The sequence below is a fragment of the Tamandua tetradactyla genome, chromosome 18, assembly GCF_023851605.1.
Source record: "Tamandua tetradactyla isolate mTamTet1 chromosome 18, mTamTet1.pri, whole genome shotgun sequence".
Classification (NCBI taxonomy): domain Eukaryota; kingdom Metazoa; phylum Chordata; class Mammalia; order Pilosa; family Myrmecophagidae; genus Tamandua; species Tamandua tetradactyla.
The window spans coordinates 34,546,704-34,567,790 of NC_135344.1; the positions used below are offsets into that span (position 1 = coordinate 34,546,704).

The 21,087-nt window shown below is 48.1% G+C and overlaps 1 protein-coding gene and 1 pseudogene across 5 annotated transcripts in view; one reads left to right on the forward strand and one right to left on the reverse strand.

Moving 5' to 3' along the window:
- The window catches only part of CTIF (cap binding complex dependent translation initiation factor), a 350,579-nt gene extending 337,617 nt beyond the window's left edge, over positions 1-12,962 (reverse strand). For 3 of the 5 annotated variants that reach the window (XM_077135514.1, XM_077135516.1, XM_077135512.1), the window contains exon 1: positions 12,766-12,962. The gene's annotated coding sequence lies outside the window, so the exon portion shown is untranslated. Of the gene's footprint in view, positions 1-633; positions 2,280-12,253; positions 12,331-12,765 lie in introns of those variants that run through there. The other 2 variants (XM_077135513.1, XM_077135515.1) reach the window with 2 other exon arrangements.
- A 5,727-nt stretch (positions 12,963-18,689) lies between these two features.
- LOC143662415 (glyceraldehyde-3-phosphate dehydrogenase pseudogene) lies at positions 18,690-19,658 on the forward strand (annotated as a pseudogene).
- Positions 19,659-21,087: the final 1,429 nt, after the last annotated feature.

The window sequence follows — 21,087 nt, forward strand, 5'->3', positions numbered from 1 at the left end:
GACACACACACAAATAAACCCTGTCCTGTGTGCAAGCCGCTACTTCCAGCTACCTCGGCCCACTTTTCATTCTCCTTACCACGGTACACTAAAACAGGGCTATTTTACGCTGCCCTCCAAGGTGGGAAGAAGGGAGGCAGGGGCCCTGCCCAGCCCCCTCAAGCCTGTCGAAGCCTGTCTCACAGAGCTTGACTCACAGCAGATGCCTGAAACATGTCTGCTAAACTGAACCAAATGTTTACAGGGATAAGAGCCTCAAGCTGAAAGGATTAAGGCAAAACAGTAGAATGTAGGCATGAGGGAAAAAATTGGGGAGGAGAGAATAGGGGAAATTGGGTGCTTTTCATGAATCCCTGACATCTGCCCACAGAGTCCTTCCTGCCAGTACCGTGTCCTGTGTGACACTGGCAGGTCATATCCAGGCACCTAGTTGTCTTACGCCAACTCACTGCAAACTCTACAGAAGCCAATCATTCTCCAGATGCAAGAGAGGGAGAGGCAGCAAGCCTCTTTGTTCCCCGAGAGAGCCCAGAACCCTTTCCTGTAAGAGAGATTAACCCATGCTCTAAAAAACACTTCGAGTGTCTGGTTTGATGACACATCAAGATGTGAATTCTTTAGAAGGCCACTTACTTGATCTCTTCATTCAAACTTGTGTATATCTCAGCTAAGGCCCCAGGAACATGGCAAAGGCCTTGGGTTCCTGGCTGGTGTTGAGATCGCGACACTGCTTACCCCAAGGGGAAGCCCTATAAGGCAACAGCAGGCAAATGGGTCAGTTCCACCCACTCCACATGGGAACCACACACATTCTCTCTGGATAACTTCAGGGCTCAGTCTTCACAACTCCGGTTAGGCATTTCCATGCCTTTGCCTCTCCATCTCTCTGTCTCTGTCTCTCTCACAGAAGTTACTCTCACTTAGTGAAGCACACAGAGAATGCCTGGCACATAACAGACACTCAATAAATGTCAGCTCCCTGTGTCGGATTCCTGAGCCACTCGCTTCCAAGTTGAAACATACTCTGGGAGTTGGAGGGAGGAATTGCCGTGTGTGCTGTTGCTTCTCTTGTGGTAATAAGAAATGCGCTGAGCCAAAGCTTCTCAAAACTTCCACGTCACAGACTGCGCATATGCAGCCAGCTCAGCTAACCTTATATCCATTTTCAAAAGCTCCCTCTGTGCTAAGTCAGCTAGGGGAGTTGGCTGGAGTCTCACAGAATTTTAGCTTGACAAAGGAAGGCCCTTCCAGCAGAAGGCAAACAGGATGGCGGAAGGCCTGGAAACCATCTCTCATGTCAGCAGCTCAAGGGAAAGAGGTGGACATGGCTGGGAGTGGCTGAGGCTCAACATAAGTCCTTTCCAGCTATAACTGCCTTCCATTAAAGGAAGGTGCTGCCTCATAAGATGGCAAACTCCTGGCCACAGGAAGCACTTGAGCAAAGTGCTGTTCTAGTCAGGATCCCCACACCAGGACGGGGCTGGACTAAGTCGCATCTAAGACCCTGCCCAAGCCTGAAATCCTAGGAACTTAAGGCTTAGGATGGGGGGAAGACAATGTGTGCATGGCAATGGGGAGCAGCTACAGTGGGAATATGCATAGGGGACTCTTATAGGGAGCCTAGAAAGAAGCCTCAAACATGAGACCCTGGCCTGAGTCCACATCAGGGGAGGACATTTTGGCCTCCCCAGGCTGGGCACACCTGTAGGCTTTTCCAAAGAGGTGAAGTCCCAGGCAGGAGCAGTCATTCCCCTGCCACCCTCATGCTTCCACCAGCTGTGCAGCTTTCTTGCAGTCACTTTTGGAAAGGTCCTATCAAGAACACTTTTGGGGGCTTCTGTCTTCTCTCTTCTCTCTCCTCACTTACTCACTTATTGTGGTCCAGAAGCATCTCTCCAAGGGGGAGATCAAGTCAACAAAAGGTGAAGTGCCAGAATCTCCCCAGCAGCCCTGAGGGCCTAGAGGCTACAGATGGGAGAAACTTGGACCATATTTCATTTCTCTTCTTGGGGGCACCAGAACCACCTGTGTAGTAGACATGCAAGTCCATAACAGGCTTGAGGTTTGAATTCCCAGAGGTTTTTCCCCATCCCAAATCCAGGCCACAGCAGACAAGCTATTCCTGTACCAACAGGCTGATTTCTTGTGTGTCTTTTCTCCAAGTAAGCAGACCTTTGCAGGTGCTCTGTATGGCAGGGCTTTAAAGTCCAACTCCCCATCTCATCTCCAGACATAGTTAGGACTCAACCCTCTTTGGTTTTGAGACCAGTAACCACCCCTCAATCCCACCACCCCACTCACCCAGACTGGCCTAGTGCCAGCTCAAGCTCTCCCTCTACACTCACTTTTGCGTTCCCTGGGGATTTTCCTTACATTCTCTGAGCTTAGCACTTTTTGAAAGGTTGCCAGTTATAGTCTATCCAGCATTTCTAGGTGCTTTGTAATTGGAAGGTTTTCAAGATTTTTTTCCCACTATGGTACCAAAACTATTCTAAACCAGCACGGGATACTCCTTTGGGACTTGGTCATGGACACCTTCCCTGGCTGACCTCCCACCCCAAACACTAACTCTGACCACATCTCTGCAAATCCACCAATGTAAGTCAAACATCTCCTCCGTGTCAGGTACTATTTTAAGCCCTGAGGATTAAAAAATGAAAGTACGGCAAACTAGATAGGGAAGGAAGAAGGGGGAAGTGACCCTAAACCCCATAACAAAAAGTTCCTTTGGGTGTGCACACCCAGCCCGCATACACCTAGCCAACACTCAGCTTGGCACCTGAAAAGAACCACAAATGTCATATGATCCTGCAGTCCCATTGCTCAGTATACACCTGGAGGAACTGAGTATGGGGACAGGAATGGACATTTGCACATTGGTGTTTATGGCAGCAGTGTTCACACTTCACATGGATTGGAGATGGCCTAAGGGTTCATTAATTGAGGGAAGGAAGAGGGAACTGTAGTGAATACATACAACAGACTACTGAGAGGCTACAAGAAGGAATGAAGGTGTGAGGCATGCAGCTAGGTGAATGAACTTTAAGGACTATATATTGACTGAAATGTCAGAAACAAAAAGACAAATATTATCTTGCCTCAACCAAATGGACTAAATATAATATAAAAAATCAGTGAATTGATGTCAAGAACACAGGTTATCAGGTTGGGGCCAATCGTAAAGGGTCCTAGATTGTAAGCCCTTACAGCAGTCACTTAAATTCAGGAGTTGTAACTGTCATTTCTAAATTCTGAGATACTGGTATTTATGTGATACCTGAGACTCAGAGTTAGAGCTCCGAAGCTATGAAAGTCAGCACTACCCCATACTGTTTAAAGAGTTGAAAAAGTGATTTAACTGTTTAAAGAGTCGAAAAAGTGATTAGACATCAAGTAGAGATATGAATGAAGCTGTTCTGGATAGGACTAAGGTAAACCAGAACACAGGGTAAAGGATAATATCGTCCATATTTTTAAACTTCAACTTCTGTGTGAGATCAAAGTGAGAGATTATTATTTGGTGCAAAATTTATATTTTGGGTGGCGCATTACCCAATTTAACTTCTATGGTTAGTTTAGTTAAACAGTATAAGTACATGAAGTCTTGAATAGGGTGTGAGATCTTGTTGGTTTGTCCAGGTTAGTGTGATGCCCTGATACATCCCAGAGTAATTTGGGCAGAGAATAAAAAAGTATTCACAAAATCCCCTTGGGGCAATAGAGAAAAACAGGGAAATATTCACCTTCCCCATTTGAAGAATTTCTGATATTATCACAAGAAGTGGGGAAAATCAAAGCAATAGGCTGAGCCCTCAATCTTAAGGTTTGCCCCTATGAAACTTATTTCCGCAAAGAAGCTAAGCCTACTTATAATTATGTCTAAGAGTCACCCTCTGAGAACCTCTTTCGTTGCTCAGATGTGGTGCCTGTCTCTCTAAGCCAACTCGGCAGGTAAACTTACTGCCCTTCCCACTGCGTGGATTATGGCTCTCAGGGGTGTAAATCCCCCTGGTAATGTGGGACAGATCTGCCAAGATGAGCTGGGACCTGGCATCGAGAGACTGAGAAAGACTTCTTAACCAAAAGGGGAAAGAGAGAAATAAGACAAAGTTTCATTGGCTAAGAGATTTCAGAGTCAAGAGGTTATCCTGAAGGTTATTATTATGCATTATATAGATATCCCTTTTAAGTTTATTGTACATTGGAGTAGCTAGAGGGAAGTATCTGAAACTGTTGAGCTGTGTGTCTAGTACCCTTGACTCTTGAAGGTGACTGTATAACAGCATAGCTTTTATAATGTGACTGTATGATTATGAAAACCTTGTGCATGATATTCCTTTTATCCAGGATATGGGGAGAGGAGTAAAAAAAATATGGATAAAAAATAAACAAACAATAGGGAGGATAAGGGGTAAAATAAATTGTATATATTGAAATACTAGTGGTCAGTGAGAGGGAGGGGTAAGGGGTATGGGGTATATGAGTTCTTTCTTTTTTTTTTTTATTTCTTTTTCTGGAGTGATGCAAATGTTCTAAAAATGATCATGGTGATAAACACATAACTATATGATGATATTGTGAGCCATCGACTGTATACCATGTATGGACTGTATGTGTGTAAAGATTTGCCAATAAAAATATTAAAAAAAAAATAGAACCAATGAAAAAGTGCAGCTTATCAATCCCTTATTAGCATAGCCAGAGGGGGAAGGGCCCCTCCAAGTCCTTATAGTGCAAGTATCCTGACCTCAAACTGCTTCTTCTCTTTTGGAGAACACCCACACTCATCTTTGAGCCTGTACCATCATTCTGCATTACAGTTTTGAGCTGTACACATTGGCTAGTCTTTGGATTCTCTGGCTGTACATACTGACTGGTCTGGGAGTTCTTTCCTATGGCTGAGTCAAGAACCTTCACGGTGCCAGGCCCTGGTCAGGGTCTAGACTTCTCGGAGAATTCCTGGGGCTCTCCAGTATCAAGTTTATTAAACTATTTGACTGGACACATTGACTAGTCCATGAATTCTTTCCCGAGACTGAGTAAAGAACCCTCATGGCACCAGCCCTTGGTTGAGGTCTCGATTTCTCGAGAACTCTTGGGACTGTCCGGCTTCAAGGAGACCAGAGCTATGCCTAAGACACATCAACTCTATGAAAACGTAGTCTGGCAGTCAGAAAGATCTGCAACATTCTCCTATGTAACTTGCATTCGGCTACTTGCTGAGTTGTTTGAGCTTTTTAGTGAATTCATATGCCCACATCTTGTCTTCCAACTAGATTGCCTATTTCTCCCAAGTGGGTACCACGTCTTCCTACTCTTTGTTCATGCCCAGAGGGCCTGGGCCAGGGTTCTGCTCATCAGGCATGTCAGAAAATGAAAATGCCTCTCCCCTAACTCACTCTGACGCTTCCAGCTACGGCATGCTCTCGGGCTGTCGCTGGATCCTGCCAGCTGGGCCTCCAGCATGACACAGCATCCCTGCCTGCCTTGCCTTGCTTCCCTGACAACAGCAGCCCCACATGACAAAGGATTCTCTGACAATGAGAGGAAGAGGGCTTCTCCTATTGTTTCCAGTACCCTCCACCAGGGTTACTCAGCGGAAGACCCAGATTAGTTCCCATTCCCAGAACTGTAGCTCCTGACCCCACTTCATCCTCAGGCCCCCACCTTGCATGGTGTGTTGTCTATAAACTGTACCATAGGACTATCCTACTAGAAATGTAAATTCAGTGTGACTAATACTGAACTCACCACAATCCTTCCTCTCGCCCCAACCCCAGCAGATCCCTGCTCCAGCAACTAGAATTTCCTACCTCGGTAAAGGTGGCCATCCACCAAATCAGTGAGGCCAGAAACCCAGGAGGCACCCGGCCTCCTTTCTTTGTTCCCAAATCTAAGCAATCTGTAGACTTTACTCTCCAGATAGCTCTTAAATATGCCCTTTCCAAACAAGCCGTGGAGAGAGGTAAAGCCTGTAGCCATTTAAGAATACAACTCCTCAGAGAGAAGTTAGGTCCTTTTGTCTTCCCCCGAAACTGCTTCTCTCTCCTGGGGGCAAATGAAAGTACTAGGCCCAACTAAAACCTATAAGGACTGCAAAGTGTGGCCAAGGGACAGTCGGGCTTGCATCCTGCGTGCAAGATGAAGCAGGAAGGCAGGAGAAAACTGAGGTCCAAAGTGAGCAGCAGGCTCAGGTGACCAGTGAGTCAGCAGTGAGGCCCAGAAATAGAGGATCCCTACCCCCTCAAAAGAACATCAAAAGGGGCTGCCACATTATGGGATAAGTTATACATAAATGCCATCAAGTTTGGAGACTTCTTTGAGAGAAACAGGAACTGAGCCTTCTCCTGGTGTGCAGCCTGCAGATGTGGACCAAGTTATCAAGAAGGGCGTGCAGACGATTGTGATCGGCCAAGGGGTGAGGGAACCCTTGAAGGGGCCTCCATCAACTGTGGAGTACCTGGAGAAACAAGGCCTTAATATACAGGTCCTCCAGACAGAGCAGGCAGTAAAAGAGTATAATGCCTTGGTTGTCCAAGAGGTCAGGGTGGGAGGTGTCTTCCAGTCCACCTGCTAGGTGGAGATTTAAGAGGAGAATAAATCACTAAGCAATGATGAAAATATATATATGCCCTTCCCTACAGATTTATGGCCCTGGTTCCAGGCCTCATCCCCTGAGATGAATCTGTTATTGGCCCATCAGCCCAACAGCCTCCCAACTCCCAGTCATGTTCCCGCTGATTGATGGTTGCATGTCTTCCCTTTGCATAGAACCCCTTTCTCCATGTTTTACCTACAGGCTAAATGTCAAGTCTTCATCCAGGCTCACAAAATCCCTAAGGTATCTAACACCTGCCCGCCCCTCTGCCCTTGCTCTTAACCTCACTGCTATGGTTCCCTTCCTGCACCCAGCAGCTTCATGCTCCATGCCTCTGCACATACTGTTTCTTCTCCCCCATGCCTCCTCCAGCCTCCTCTCCTGCCTAACTTTTTTACGTCCTTTAAACATCAGCTCAGTAGCTGTTTCCTCTAGGATGCCTCCCCTGATCTCTGTGGCCGGACACCCTATATTGAATGCAGCTGGTTAAGTGACTCTCTTTCCCACTGGAGTGTGGGCTCCGTGAGCGCAGGGGGCTGTGCCTGCTCACCTGTAACCCCAGGGCCTTGCATAGAAGGGCCAGGTTTAAACAGAGCCCAATAACTACTGAGAAGCTACCTCTAACTGTGGGTGATCCACCAAACTTCCTTATTCTGCTCCACTGTCACCCAAGAACTTATAATCTCCCCTTTTCCACTTTGGGCCACTGTCCCAGCCTAAAGCCTCCTCCACCTCAAACCCAGGCCTGTTCCCAAATTCACTCTTCCATGAAGCCACCCCAAACTGGCCCCATTCCACATCCCATTGCTACAGTAACTACCTCCTGTCCTTTATCTATTCTATCCAGTAGGTAAGTTTGCACTGGGTTTGGCTTCATGGCTGCATATGAGCCAGAGTGGATATCAAGGAGCCCTGAGAGGTTTGAGGTCCTCTACTCACAAAACTGCCATGATGTCAGCATGGTGACCCATGTCAGTTCTGGGCACTGGATCTGAGGTCTGATGGCCCTGCTCTGATCCTTGCCTGCGTCTTGAACATGTCACTAACCGCCATGGCTTAATTTCCTTATCTGCAAAAGGGAGGTAATGAGAACAACCTCACGGAGCTGTTGTAAAAAGTAGATGAGATAATCTGCATGTAAATACTTTGCAAACTATAAAGCCAAGTGTAGGATTTGTCCCCAGAGCCGACCAACCTATCATCCAAATCCCACTGCCTCCCATCAGCTTTTGTCTTTATGTGAGTCAGTTGCAAGTCAAATGAAATCAATGAATCCTTTCCCTAGAGAAATGCACATAAACAATCACTTTGAAAACACTTTCAGGAGGTTCTTGAGATCCCTACACCAGGAAGGGAAAGCCACAAGACAAACTCACAAGTACTGGAAGGCCCCAGGTCTCACCACCTCTCCCACAAATGCCCCTACCAATTTCTGGACGCCAGAGATAAAAGATAAGGCATCTCACAGGAAAGTAATCCCAAGACTAAAACATTGTTTAGTCTTCTGGTCATTACCAGAAGAAAGGAGAGAAGAAAATGAGAGTTCTCACTCTTTGGGGAGTGAAGACTCAACTTTTTTGCATAATCTACAGAGGGAAGACTACCTATGGAATCAGAATCCAGGTTTCCTATCCTGCTCTGCCAAGGGCTCCCAGAGACCTTGGCCGGGTCATTTTACATCCCTGGGTCCCTGGGCCATCACAAGGAGATTAGATCACCTCCAAGGTTCTTCTCAGTCCTAGGTACCCAGGTTCCTAGACTGTGCTTGTTCTCACATTATTTCAAACCATAGCTCATGCCTGGGCTTAGTTCAGAATGAAGAGGCAAATCCCAATAAGCAGCACAATGGTAATTCTGGGAGAAGGCCACTGTCACTCTGACAATACAGCATTGCTTTAAATCAGACTGTGTGCAAGATGAAGCAGGAAGGTAGGAGAAAACCAAGGTCCCAAAGTGAGCAGCGGGCTCAGGTGACCAGTGAGTCAGCAGTGAGGCCCAGAAATAGAGGATCCCTGCCCCCTCAAAAGAACATCAAAAGGGACTGCCACATTATGGGATAAGTTATACATAAATGCCATCAAGTTTGGAGACTTCTGAAAGGCTACAATCTGCCCTTCTCTTGGTATCTCCTGTTTTCTATCTGGGCTTGAGATTCTCTCTCTATCCCAACTACTCACTTTCAGCTTCCTCCTCCATGATCTGACCTGCAAAGAACAGAATCTTACAATAATGGGCAGCAGATCCCCAAACTGAGATGAAATTAGAGGGCAATGTCAGAACCACTAGAATTGGGTTTGGGAATAGATAAGAGCAGACCCATGTTAAAGCACCTACATAGACTTGTAAGACAGAAACTACTAAATCCCGTCAGGGCCTGAGTGAGACCTTGACCAAAGCCACAGCCTGTGACAGAATCACAGCATATCAGAGCTGGGGTGGGACCATGAAGAGCATCTTGTCAGCTCCTTCCTGCGCAGGGGAGGAACCTGTTGGCTGGCTTCAGGGTAACTTCCCATCAGCTTTGGGCCCACCCAAGGGTTCCAAACCGCCTGAAGCCAAGGGTAACAAAGGTCTTCTTTCCTGTTGCTTCCTTCTGCATTTGCTCTATAAGAACTGGCATCATGGGTCCCTGGCAACAGCATAGAGAAATTAACTAAACCCCCGGATGAGTGCCCTAAAATATTTATGGTTTGTTTCTCTCCTGCAGGCTTTGAATCATTCAATTCTACTGTCACCTGTTTCTGCTATATTATCTTTGTATACACAAAATACAGTAGAGTATCTAGCCTGTGTTGGTTGCTCAACAAACATTTGCTGAACTTAAACTCTTACGCTTATCTCCACAGCTAGAATGTTTCTGGAAGGAAGGCAAGGCCTGTTTATTAAATCCTTGTATGCCCCTCTAGATACACAAATATATAGGTGTTCAATAGGTATTCGTGAACAAATGGTGACTGTTTGGCCAAACTCTCAGAACCTTCATGTACATGAAATCTGAGAAATAGATACACGCATATATGACCTTTTTGCTCTCTCCTGGGCTTCCCCAACCAAGGAGATGGAGAGGGGTGGGGTGTATAATCTGGAATGGTTTCTTAGGGGTCCACAATTTAAATTAGATGGCTCTGAAACCAATAACTGAAGAATAAATCTCAGAGTCAATAAAGCCTAGGTGAACAGCCCAAGTGTTGCATAAGTATGTATTCTATAAGCATTTATAACATGCAAGTACGACTCGTATACACTGGCTGCATCACAGCTGATATCCCTTCACCAACAGCTAATTGCTGAGTGAGTGAGTGTTGTACCACTGCATTTCTATTCTTTAATATTTCTATTAGAGACCATTACCAAATAAAAGCATTTTGACAAAGAATTAGCACCAGCATAATTTGCCCCCTTTCTTGTTTAATACTTCCTGAGGTGCCAAGAACAACGCTAAAAAAAAAAGAGCCCCTGTTTAAATTAAAAGCCATAGATTGAACCACTGAGCAGAGAAATCACTGAAAGTGGGGACACAGCCTTCCCCTATCCCGAGGCCTTAGGCAAGTCACTTACTTAGAAATCCCAGTGTGCTCACCTGAACCCACCTATCTCATAGGACCTTTCTAGTAAGTGCGATGATATATGAAAATCCTATTATTATTTTAGCAATCTGTTAATCACTGATGACATCGCGCTCCAAGATGAGTTACAAAGTTACAGCATCTGGGCATCTGTCACCCAAGGCAGACATTTGACACTAGAGAGGAGCTGATCTGTGTGGAAATCGAATCCGGCTTTAAATACTCAGAAGGAGTTTCCTTGGGCAACCTGAGTGTACAGTGAGGGAGGGACTCGACATAAAGGTCTGTTAGGTGCATTCTGTTCCTGCATAGCTGGGTTTTCTTTAAAACCAGACAATTTTCTCACGCTGGCGGAGAACACTCTGAGCCCGGATTCCTGAGATTTTCAGCTCAGACCCCAGGCCAGGCAGGAGGAACGAGGTCGGGACAGCTGGGAGCTGGGCAACCCCTCCCTGCCCTCTGGGCGGCTCCTTCTTCTCTCCTCCAGCTCTGGCGGTGGTGGCGGCGCTCGTGCTGTGTCACTTTCACCCTCCGGAGCGTCCAGTGGCCAGCGGCTCTAGCTGCTTCCTCCCTTCCGGCGCGGGTCCCTACCGCAGGAAATAATCCCCCGTCACAGAGGCAGAGCGCGGGGCGGGCGAGCGGGCACAGGCGTGGGGCCAACTGGGCACAGTCAGGAGCCGAGGTGGCGGCGCTGGGCTGGGCAGCCAGACAGCCTCTGGCCCCGGGACAGGAGAATTGGGAGGTGGGCGCAAAGCGCTTAGTGTCTCTCCGGGTCTACGAATGCAGCGGCGGGCGCGCGCAGGCACGCGAACCCGCAGACAGCCTCGGTGCAAGGGTCAACCCGAGCGTGTCCCGGGGGCGGTGACATACATGCGCTCCTCCCGGCCCAGCCCGACCGGCCCACCGCACCGCGGAGTAGGCTGCTAGATCTCTGGGTCTGGAGCGGAAGGGGGGACGGCGTGACCTGGGACGTGCCGTAGGTCTGGGACTCCTGCATTGACGCCGCACACCAACGACCCCAGGGTCTCTCCCCCTCCAACTGCTGGACGACCCCCTCTCCAAGTAACCGGGGTGTGCGCGCGCGCCTAGACACACACACGACAACGAGTTCAACTTGGACCGGGAATCCCGGGCCGTGCGCGTCCCCACTACACCATGGCCTACGGTCCCCGCCCCCCGCACACACGCGCGTCAGATCGGTGTGTACACACACAAACAGCTGGGCGGGGGAGGCGACGCCTCACTCCCCGGGATAGGGACGCACACGCCGCCGCCGCCAGCCATCCCCCCAGCACGCCGCACCCCCCCTCCCTGCTCACACACGCCCTCCCAGCCCCAACCTGAACACTCGGCAAAACGCTACAGGATCAATGCCGACCAGAGAAGGGGCTCGAACCCCTGATCGTCTTCTAATATCAGTGGAGAAAAATACCCACACCAGAAGCGCGGACCCCAGGACCCCTACTGCAGGCGCGCCCAGACTCGAGGTCGCGGCACTCGGGCGCCCCAGACCTCCACCGCAGAACAGTCCACCGACCCTCACCTGCCCTCCCCCAAGGCCGGCGTCGGGGACAGTCACCTGCTTGTTGTTCTGATAAGCCCGAGCCGAAGCCCACCCTGAGGTCGCTCGAGTCACGCTCGCCACCCAGAGCTGGGGTTTTTTCTCAGAGCTAGTTAATTTAACCCCCGCTCCGCCGGGCGGATCTATTCCCCAGGCCAAATTACACCGCAACAAAAAAAATAAATAAATAAGGAAAAAGCCAACAGAATCACAACAGTAGGGAATGCTGAAAGTAGCTCCCGCAGTGGTTCCACCGATTCGGTTTTTCCCTGCGCTCCCATCCCCCGCGCCCCTCGCGGCTCGCGGGCTCACCGGGGACGAAGAGAAGGAGGTGCAGCCTGTCTAGACGACAGGCATCCACAGACATCTCCGCGTCCGTGGGGACGGGCGCGCACACACACACACGGTCGCTACCACAGACACAATCAATCACCAGGGGACGAAGGGGGCGGCAGGGACACACTCTCCGGGTCTCTCTAGCAGCCGGGAGTGCAACAGCCTCCAGCCACCGCGAGCCGCGCTCCCTACCTCAGTCGAGCGCGGTCAGAAACAGCTGCAAGTTTGGCTGGCATCAAGCTGCAACTGCTCGATGCAGCAAATGCGGGCTTCAAAACAAAAGGCAGAGGAATCACGCTGGCTCCCTTCCTCACCGGGAGTCGGAACCCGGCACATGACAGCGGCTACACCGCGCGGCTCCGAAGCGAGCAGCCCCACAGCCGTGCGCCCCCCATCCCCCCACCACAAGACCCCCTCCGCGCGGGAGCTCCAGGGCCACGGTTCCGAACTGGGCGGGGAATCCGGCAAGCCCGGGATGGGGCGAGTCTGCGGAGTGTTGTTCCCGACCGAAGGCGGGGGGCAGTGGGTGGGTGCTGACTCCCCTTTGCCCGCGGCGCAGGGAGGGGGAAGGGGACTAATTGTTTGGGGCGGTTTTCCCGGATTTATCTATAGGCACGCGCACGTCACCGCCCTCCTCTTGGGTCGCCGAATCGATAGGCAATCTGAGATGACTAAAAGAAGAGGACGAAAGATGGGATGCTCACCTCGGGGTTCCTCTGGCCGCCGCTCCAAGCCCGAGTCGGGGGTGGGGGAAGGGGACAGGGAAGGGGAAGGGAGGGAGGAGGCTCGAGAGAGCCGACTCCTGCCGGGAGTTACGCGCGTCCCGGCTGCGGAGGGGATCCGGCGCCCAAGCGCTCAGACCCAGCCCAGAGGGGAGGGAGGGAGGGAAGGGAAAGAGGGAGGGAGGGGTGGGGGGGAGGGAGTAGAGGAAGGGAAAAAAAAGATCCCTGTTCTGACACAGGGAAAGAGAATGTAGGAGAGTGACGTCCAGGCCCCGCCTTCCCCTCCGGCCACGTGCAAGGACTTGAAAGGAAAGAGGACGACGGGAGGCCTGCTGGGTAATGTAGTTCGCCTTTCTTTCCCGGGATGGCGGGCCCTGGAGAACCCGGCGCCGTCAGCACGCCGGGGGTGCAGCCTGAGCAACCGAGATAGCCTGATCTTGCGACGCCGCCAGCCGCGCCGGATGTCCTCGGCCGGTAGCGCGGCCCTGGATGGGGCGTTGGAGAGAACTAGGGCCTGAGGCGCTGTCCGGGCTTGCAGGGAGATGTTTGCGTTCAGAGGCAAGAAGGCTTTAAAGATGAGGACTTACGTGCTTAAAGTGCAAAGTCTGTCCTAATGGCAGATAATAGGGAGCTTTGTGTATGTATTGGGTGGCCCAAGTGGCGTTATTAATGCTGCATTAAATGCTAACGTCTGTTATTGAAATGCGTATGTTATAATTATCATTCGGGCATCTCTGTGGCAGGGGCAGGATGCTGTAATTATATATGCACTTTGCAACCAATTAATTTTCCATTGGCCAAGCTAAAGGCTGGAAGGTGGTGTCTGGGAGAATTCCTTACAGTGGATAATTCAGAATCACTTGACCAAGTCTCCAGAGTTTTCAAACACCTTCTCGGTACCAGGCGCTGAACTTGGCATAGGGAGGCCTTCAGGAGAAATATGATGCAGTCCTCCCCTCCAAGCAAAGGGACATAAACCCATTGGAGGAATTGTGTGGTACAGTATAATTGCCTTACAAATCCATTTATTAATTCATTCACATAACATTTAGTGGGCACTTTTCATGGACCAGGCACATCTGGGAATGCCAAGAAGAGGAAGACCCTTAGTCCCTGCCCTCAAAGAGCTCTACCTTAAGGACCACAGTCAATGAGAGTAGAAGGGGTAGGTGTAGGAATAAACAGAAACTGCTATGGAACACTCGAGATGAGCAGCCAACCCAGGTGGAAGGAGAGGGTCAGGGAAGGCTTCACAGAGGAGATGGTACTTAAGCTAGTGTTTTCGTTTGCTAAAGCTGCCAGAATGCAATATACCAGAAATGGATTGGCTTTTACAAAAGGGATTTATTAGGTTACAAATTTACAGTTCTAAGGCTGTGAAAAAGTCCAAATTAAGGTACCAAAAAGAGGATACCTTCTCTCAAGAAAGGCTTATCTTGTCTGGGGTTTCTCTGTCACATGGATAGGCACATGGCGACGTCTGCTGGCCCTTCTCTCCTGGGTTGGTTTCTAAAATGGCTCTCTCAGCTCCTGTGAGTCCTTCTTTCCTGGGTTGTTTTTCTTTCTCTAAGCGTCTGTCAGTCCTCTTTAGCTTCTCTGTGGCAAACTTTGGATTTCATCTTTTAGTTTGGTATGTCCCAGGCATTTTCTATCTCCATGGGTCTGTACTTATTCCAAAATATCTCCCTCTTAAAGGACTCTGGATTAAGACCCACCTTGAGTGGGTGGGGTCACATCTCCATGGAAACAACCTAATCAAAAGGTCCAACCAACAATAGGTCTGCCCCCACAAGATTGGATTAAAAGAACATGACTTTTCTGGGATATATAACAGATTCAGATCAGTACAGCTAAGAATTATTAAAATATTTAACACAAGTAAAGAAAGGTGCAGACATCTATCTAGGGAAGTCTTGGGTGCAAAGATTGCAGATGAGGAAGAGTGAATTCTGACATTCCCAGCAGTCAATTTAGCAGCGAGGAAAGTGACAGATTAAAGGGGTATGGGCTGGAGGGTGAGAAAGCTTTCCACAAAAGGAAAGCTAGAGGACAGATGGAGCCTGAGACAGTTTTCCACAGAAGCAGGTCTTGAATGGGGCCTTAAAGAATGGGGTGGGATTTAATTTTGTGTGGAGGAGAGAGAAGAGTTGGTCTCCCCGGCTTGAGGCACAGGATAGGACAAGACATGGAAGGAAAGCAAACAGCAAAGACACATTCACTCATATGATTCTTGAACCAAAGGGCACAGTCAGTATCAATCCCCTCCATCCTAGAGGGAGGCAGCAGGCCCAGAACCATAAGCAACTCATCCATAGTCATGCAATTAGTAAGAGAGTAACAGAATCTTATTGTCTGGGTGCTAGGCCCAGTACCCACCCATCCTCCAAAGAAACATGTTTAAGCATACCTGACTCTTCCAGCTGGTTTGCCCCTCTTAGCCTATATGCTTTATGCCTCATTGGCTCAGCAATATGTTATTGTTATTCTTGAACATCTGGATGATTTCCTAGGTTCACAAAATATTGAATGAGAGTACCGGAGTCTATGCACTCAGCAAATTCCCATTTACCTACCTTGTCGTCACTGCTGTTTTTGCACATTGTGTGACGGGCACACCACCTGCAAAGGAAACTTGGGTGGAATTGTCTGGGTCTCGGCTTTGCTTTTGCTTTAAATCACACCCTCAAAGAGGTGAGGAGAGGATCCACCCCCAGAAGTGAGGAGAGGCTGAGCAATGTGCAGAATGCAAAACATGGCAGGGAGTACACACCTCTATTTGGAGTGTGTGATTGGGGTGAGGGGGGCAGTCTGAGCAACCCAGACTCATGAATCAGCTTGATAAGCTGGTTTGAAGCCTGGACATGATACTTTCTAGCTCCATGAACTTTGGACAGCTTACTTAACCTCTAAATGGGGTGACCTTGGGCAGTTTACATAATGACCTGTCTTGGCCTTGTGAAAACAGGTAATTAATATATGTAAAATGGCTCTTAAAGCGCCCGATGATAGTTGGTTTCCTTCCTTTTCTCAGGATCTTTCTGATCCGGGGCGGGGGATGGGCCTTTACTTTTTCTTCCTTCAGAGTCAGGCGGCTGAGCGGGTGTTACAGGAAAGATTCCTGGGAGTGACTCATCTTAACGTGTGAAGTAGGTTAGGTTTGTCTTCAAGGACCCTTCACCCAGTTCTAGTCTTCACCTCTTACTGGCCTTGCTCTTTCAACTCTCACCAGCTGGCAGTGATTTATGCTTTCCCCCTCTCCACACTGCTGCCCAAGGACCACCCCACCCGAGGCTGTATTCTTTGGGGAGTGCCCTGGGTTCCCATGCTGTCTTTCCTGCCCATCAAAACTTACCTTCTACTTCCCACATACTCAGAGATCGCCACTCTGCTTCTGCTCCAATCTAATAAACCTCCATTCATGCATGATAAGATAATCTTTTATTGTTTCCTCCAACTCAACATTTTGATCTTCTTATTGAGTGCTCTCTGGACTGACTTCTGATGGTGGGGATTTCAGGCTGGAACGGGGATCTTTGGGAAGAAGTTTCTGTAGTTCCCTCAGAACAGTTTTCCCCTGTGGGAGGCCTAAAGCTCACTCAGCCCCTCCCCTGGCATGGGTCCTTCTCTGCTCTGCAACCTTACCCCCATCTGGTGGGTTTAGGTTAGAGGAGCTGCTGGGTGCAGAGTTCATGAACCGGAATTCCTGGGGGAAATCACACTTGGACTGGTTTAATTGTGCCATATTTTGAGTTGCCAGGAGTTGCCTTTATCTGCTTTGCTACCAAATAGCCTAGAAATTAAAAACTAGACTATTTTTCCTTTTAAACAGTTGCTTCTCCTAATCCACACTAAGACACCAGCAAAGGAAAATATTTCTCCTTTCTTCCCATTACTTCTTTCTCCATCCCCCAACCAGGTTTTCCAAGGGAAAGTTATTGAAGACCTAATGGGAGAGAAGTCACTTACCCTCTGGAGCTGAGGAGACCAAGCCGACACCTGTGAGAAAACAGGAGAAAGAGTGAAGTGCCCCGGGTGTGAAGGTGATTTAAGTGTACTATGGGTTCCTGGAAGGCTAGGTTGTCAAAGAAGGCTTCTAGAAGAAGGTGAGACTGGATCTACTTGTGACTTCCCACCGGGCAGGAGTCAGCAATAGCCCAAGATGCTACTTTGTAGTTGGCCTGGGAGGTGTTGCAAAAGTAGTATCTCTAGGTGGGAAACTAGAGCATGGATTCATGTACTCTGGTGGCCACTGACCCTGCAGAGGGAAGGAAGTTGCTGGTCTAGCGTCCATACTCTGTTACTTTGGTGTTGACCTGGGGCGATAATGGCTTGATAGAAGAACCGGGTTGAATTTCACCCATATCTCATCTCACCTTCCACTACACAGCCCTGGCAGCTGAAAGGTAGATGGAACATGATCCTCTAAGGTTGAAGCTGGTGGTGGAAGAAGTGACATGAGAATGATGAGCTTGAGAAAGGCAAAAGCTAAATAAGAAATAAGAAATAAACCAGCAAATATTTATTGGGAGCACAATACAAGTAAGGTATTGCAAGGCACCAGGAGGAACAGAGCATGTGAAACTAGGGTTAATGTCCCACCTGACCTTAATCTGCTGAGTGGCATTTCCTTTCTGGGCTTTGGATTCCATAAATGTAAAATGAGAGGTTTGGACTCGATCTCTAAGATTATTTCAAAATCTGAAGTTCTCCCTTCAAGAAGTTACAATCTAGCTGACAAAAGAAGCTGTAAACTTAAGTAGCAAAAAGGGTGAAGTTTAAGCTGTCTCCTTCCAAGAGAGCAGGAAAAGTTTATAATATTCATTTAATAGTGACTTGGCCACAGCAGAAGATAAGACAAGCAGATCCTGCCTGGCAGGATTTATGGACAATAAGAGAAGCCCTTGATTGTCAGAGCTTCCTCAAGTCCCTCACATTTCAAGGTGAGAGCTCATTGGTCATTGATTCTAATGCCTCATTCACAGGTTGTCTATGATGATGGTCTGGGAGAAAAGTTTCATTGTTTGCCAGGCTGCTCTTTCCCTGATAGGAGCCACCAGAGCTGAATGGACTATGGGTGTACACCTGCTCCAAGAGGCTCCAGCCATTGGTTAGGTGGAGATGTAAGTAGTGCTGGCTCTAGCAAATGAACTGAGCCAATCAGATTCCCTCTTTCAAGAATCTGAAGAAAGGGACAGAGAAACCTCTACTCATTGGTGAAAGCTCCTCAAGGTCAGGTGCAAGATGAGTAAGCAGAGGAGAAACAGATAGACAGAGACCAAGACAGAGAGCAGTCTAGAGTAGCTTCAGGTCCTAACTTTCCAGTCATCTTCACAGGATTCTCTGTGAAGATTCTATCTTGGATTCCTGATGGATATCTCTGTATCCTTATAATTGCTTCCTTTTAATCTGAGCTAGGTTGAATGGGTTTCTTTTTTCTTTTTCTTTTCTTTTCTTTCTTTCTTTTTTTTTTTTTTTTTTGGCATGGGTAGGCTCTGGGAATTGAACACGGATCTCCTACATGGCAGGTGACAATTCTGCCACCGAGCCACCATTGCCTGCCCAGTTGGGTGGGTTTCTGATCTGTATAATCCAAAGATCCACGTGTAGACTAGTCAGAAAGACAGGAAGTATAGAGAAGGGAGATAGGCCATTTTGACCCTTCTAGTTGGAAATTTCTCCCTCCTGAAGTTGCCCTTCCTTTTCTATTCCAGATTTCTCCCTCTTCTACCAGCTGATAAGCCCTGTCTCCTACATCTTATTCTGATATGTCTGCAATATAACTTTGCTTTGAACATTCCACAGCCTCTAAATCCCCTTTTCAAAAAGTGATAGCTGCTCTCTACTCCTCCCTGCTCAACAGACAGCCTCATCTTTTTGTGCAATGCCAGCCACATCTCTGAGGCGTGATGGTGAAGGTCAGAATAAAAGGGTTTGGCCATACTGGACACCTGGTCACCAGGGCTGCTGTAAACTCCAGCAAAGTGCAGGTTGTTGCCATCAATGACCCCTTCATTGACCTCAACTGTATGGTCTACATTTTCCAGTATGATTCCACCCATGGCAAGTTCAAAGACACTGTCAAGGTTGAGAATGGGAAGCTTGTCATCAATGGTAATCCCATTACTATCTTCCAGGAGCAAGATCCCACCAACATCAAATGGGGTGATGCTGGTGCTGAATATGTTGTGGAGTCCACTGGCGTCTTCAGAACCATGGAGAAGACTGGGGCTCATTTGAAGGGTGGTGCCAAGAGAGTCACAATCTCTGCCCCTTCAGCTGATGCCCCCATGTTTGTGATGGGCGTGAACCATGAGACGTATGACAATTCCCTCAAGATTGTCAGCAATGCTTCCTGCACCACCAATTGCCTGGCCTCCCTAGCCAAGGTCATTCATGACAACTCTGGCATTGTGGAGGGACTCATGACCACTGTCCATGCCATCACTGCCACCCGGAAGACTGTTTGGGTCCCTCTGGGAAAATGTGGCGTGATGGCTATGGGGCTGCCTAGAATATCATCCCTGCATCTACCAGCACTGCCAAGGTGGTGGGCAAGGTCGTTCAGGAGCTGAATGGGAAGCTCATTGGCATGGCCTTCTGTGTTCCCACCCACAATGTGTCCATTGTGGATCTAACCTGCTGACAGGAGAAAGCCACCAAGTATGATGACATCAAGAAGGTGGTGAAGCAGGCGTCGGAGGGCCCCCTTTATAAAGGGCATCCTGGGCTACACTGAAGACATTTTCTCCTGCGACTTTAACAGTGACACCCACTCTTCCACTTTTGATGCTAGGGCTGGCAGTGCCCTCAACAACCACTTTGTTAAGCTCATTTCCTGGTATGACAATGAATTTGGCTACAGCAACAGGGTATGAGCCCCTGGACCACCAGCCCCAGTGACAGCATGAGAGGAAGAGAGAGGCTATCAATTGCTGGGGAGTCCTGTCCCTAACTCCATCCCCCAGTACTGAGAATCGCCCATCCTCCACAGCTTTCATCCCAGACCCCCTGAAGAAGGGGAGGGGCTGAGAGCTCGACCTTGTGATGTACCCCCAATAAAGTACACCCAGCCAAAACAAAACAAAATAATAGCTAATATATTCATTTAGCAATTACTATTTGCCAAGCAACAAGTGAAACACTTTTTGCTTTGTGTCATATAATCGACACAGCAACTCTTACAGTGGAAGAAACTGAGGCTTGACATAGTGGAGTAACTTGTCAGCCACCAAGTGGGTGCTGGGCCACACAGGCTGTCCCCGTTAGAGCTGGCCAGCTTAGCCACGCTCCGCCCGGGGAACGTCAGAATATTCCCCTCTAAGTCCCCAGCCAGCTCTTCTCCTCCAGCTACAGAAAAAATTGTTCTTCCGTGCAGGTACTATTGTAAGGAGGTGTTTTTACCTTTAAACTGAGGCTTTGGAGAAATGTGTGCATTTGTTTGTTTATATCTGATGCCCCAAATGACTCTATGCCGTAGAACAGTGGTCTTTTTTCACACACCTCACCAATGTAAAAAAATTTTTTTTGCTCCCACATCTATGACATGTTTGTTTATAAATTAGAGACGTACATGGTTTGTACACTTTAACATTCACCAAACTAAACATTTTAAATGAGGATCTAAAGATGAAATGTTTTCTAATGATTTTTAGAATTTTATGAATTAAAGATTCAAAATCTTTTTGGCTCTGAGAGAAGTTTATTTTTTGCCCATTTTAACATAAAAGTGAATTTCAATAAATATTACAGTGTTTTCTTCTGGCACCCCAGTGGCTGATTTTGTACACGCACATACACTCTGAATTTCGAATGTTTGTCATGTTCTCTAATTTGTTAATAATGAAATGATTGCAGTAAATAATGAAGATGCAGTCAGCTAAATATGAGTGAGCCTTATTGGTTTATTTATTACACTAGTATTTATTAAATACAAAATCATGTGTCTGCTCTAAGTTAGACATCATGCATGACAAAAACAAAGCAAAAATCTGAATTCACCTAGGCTTGCTGGACCCCACAGTTCGGTTCAGAAGATAAGATACACACATTTAAAATAAATGGCAATATAAGATGAAAATCCAAAATGTGCCAGTTGTGTCATAGAGGCAGAGTGATTGTTCAGGAAAAGGGAAAGCCTTGAAAGCTGGGGTGTCAAAGAAAGGTGCACTGGAGAAGTAGGCCGCTAGCCAGGCTTAGAGGCCTGAGTGTGAAGTTGACGGATGGTTGGAGGGGAGAGAAGAAGCCTTTCCAAGAGAGTAGACCAGCAGAAGTTCATAAATGAGAATTGCCGGGTCTTGGGGGTGG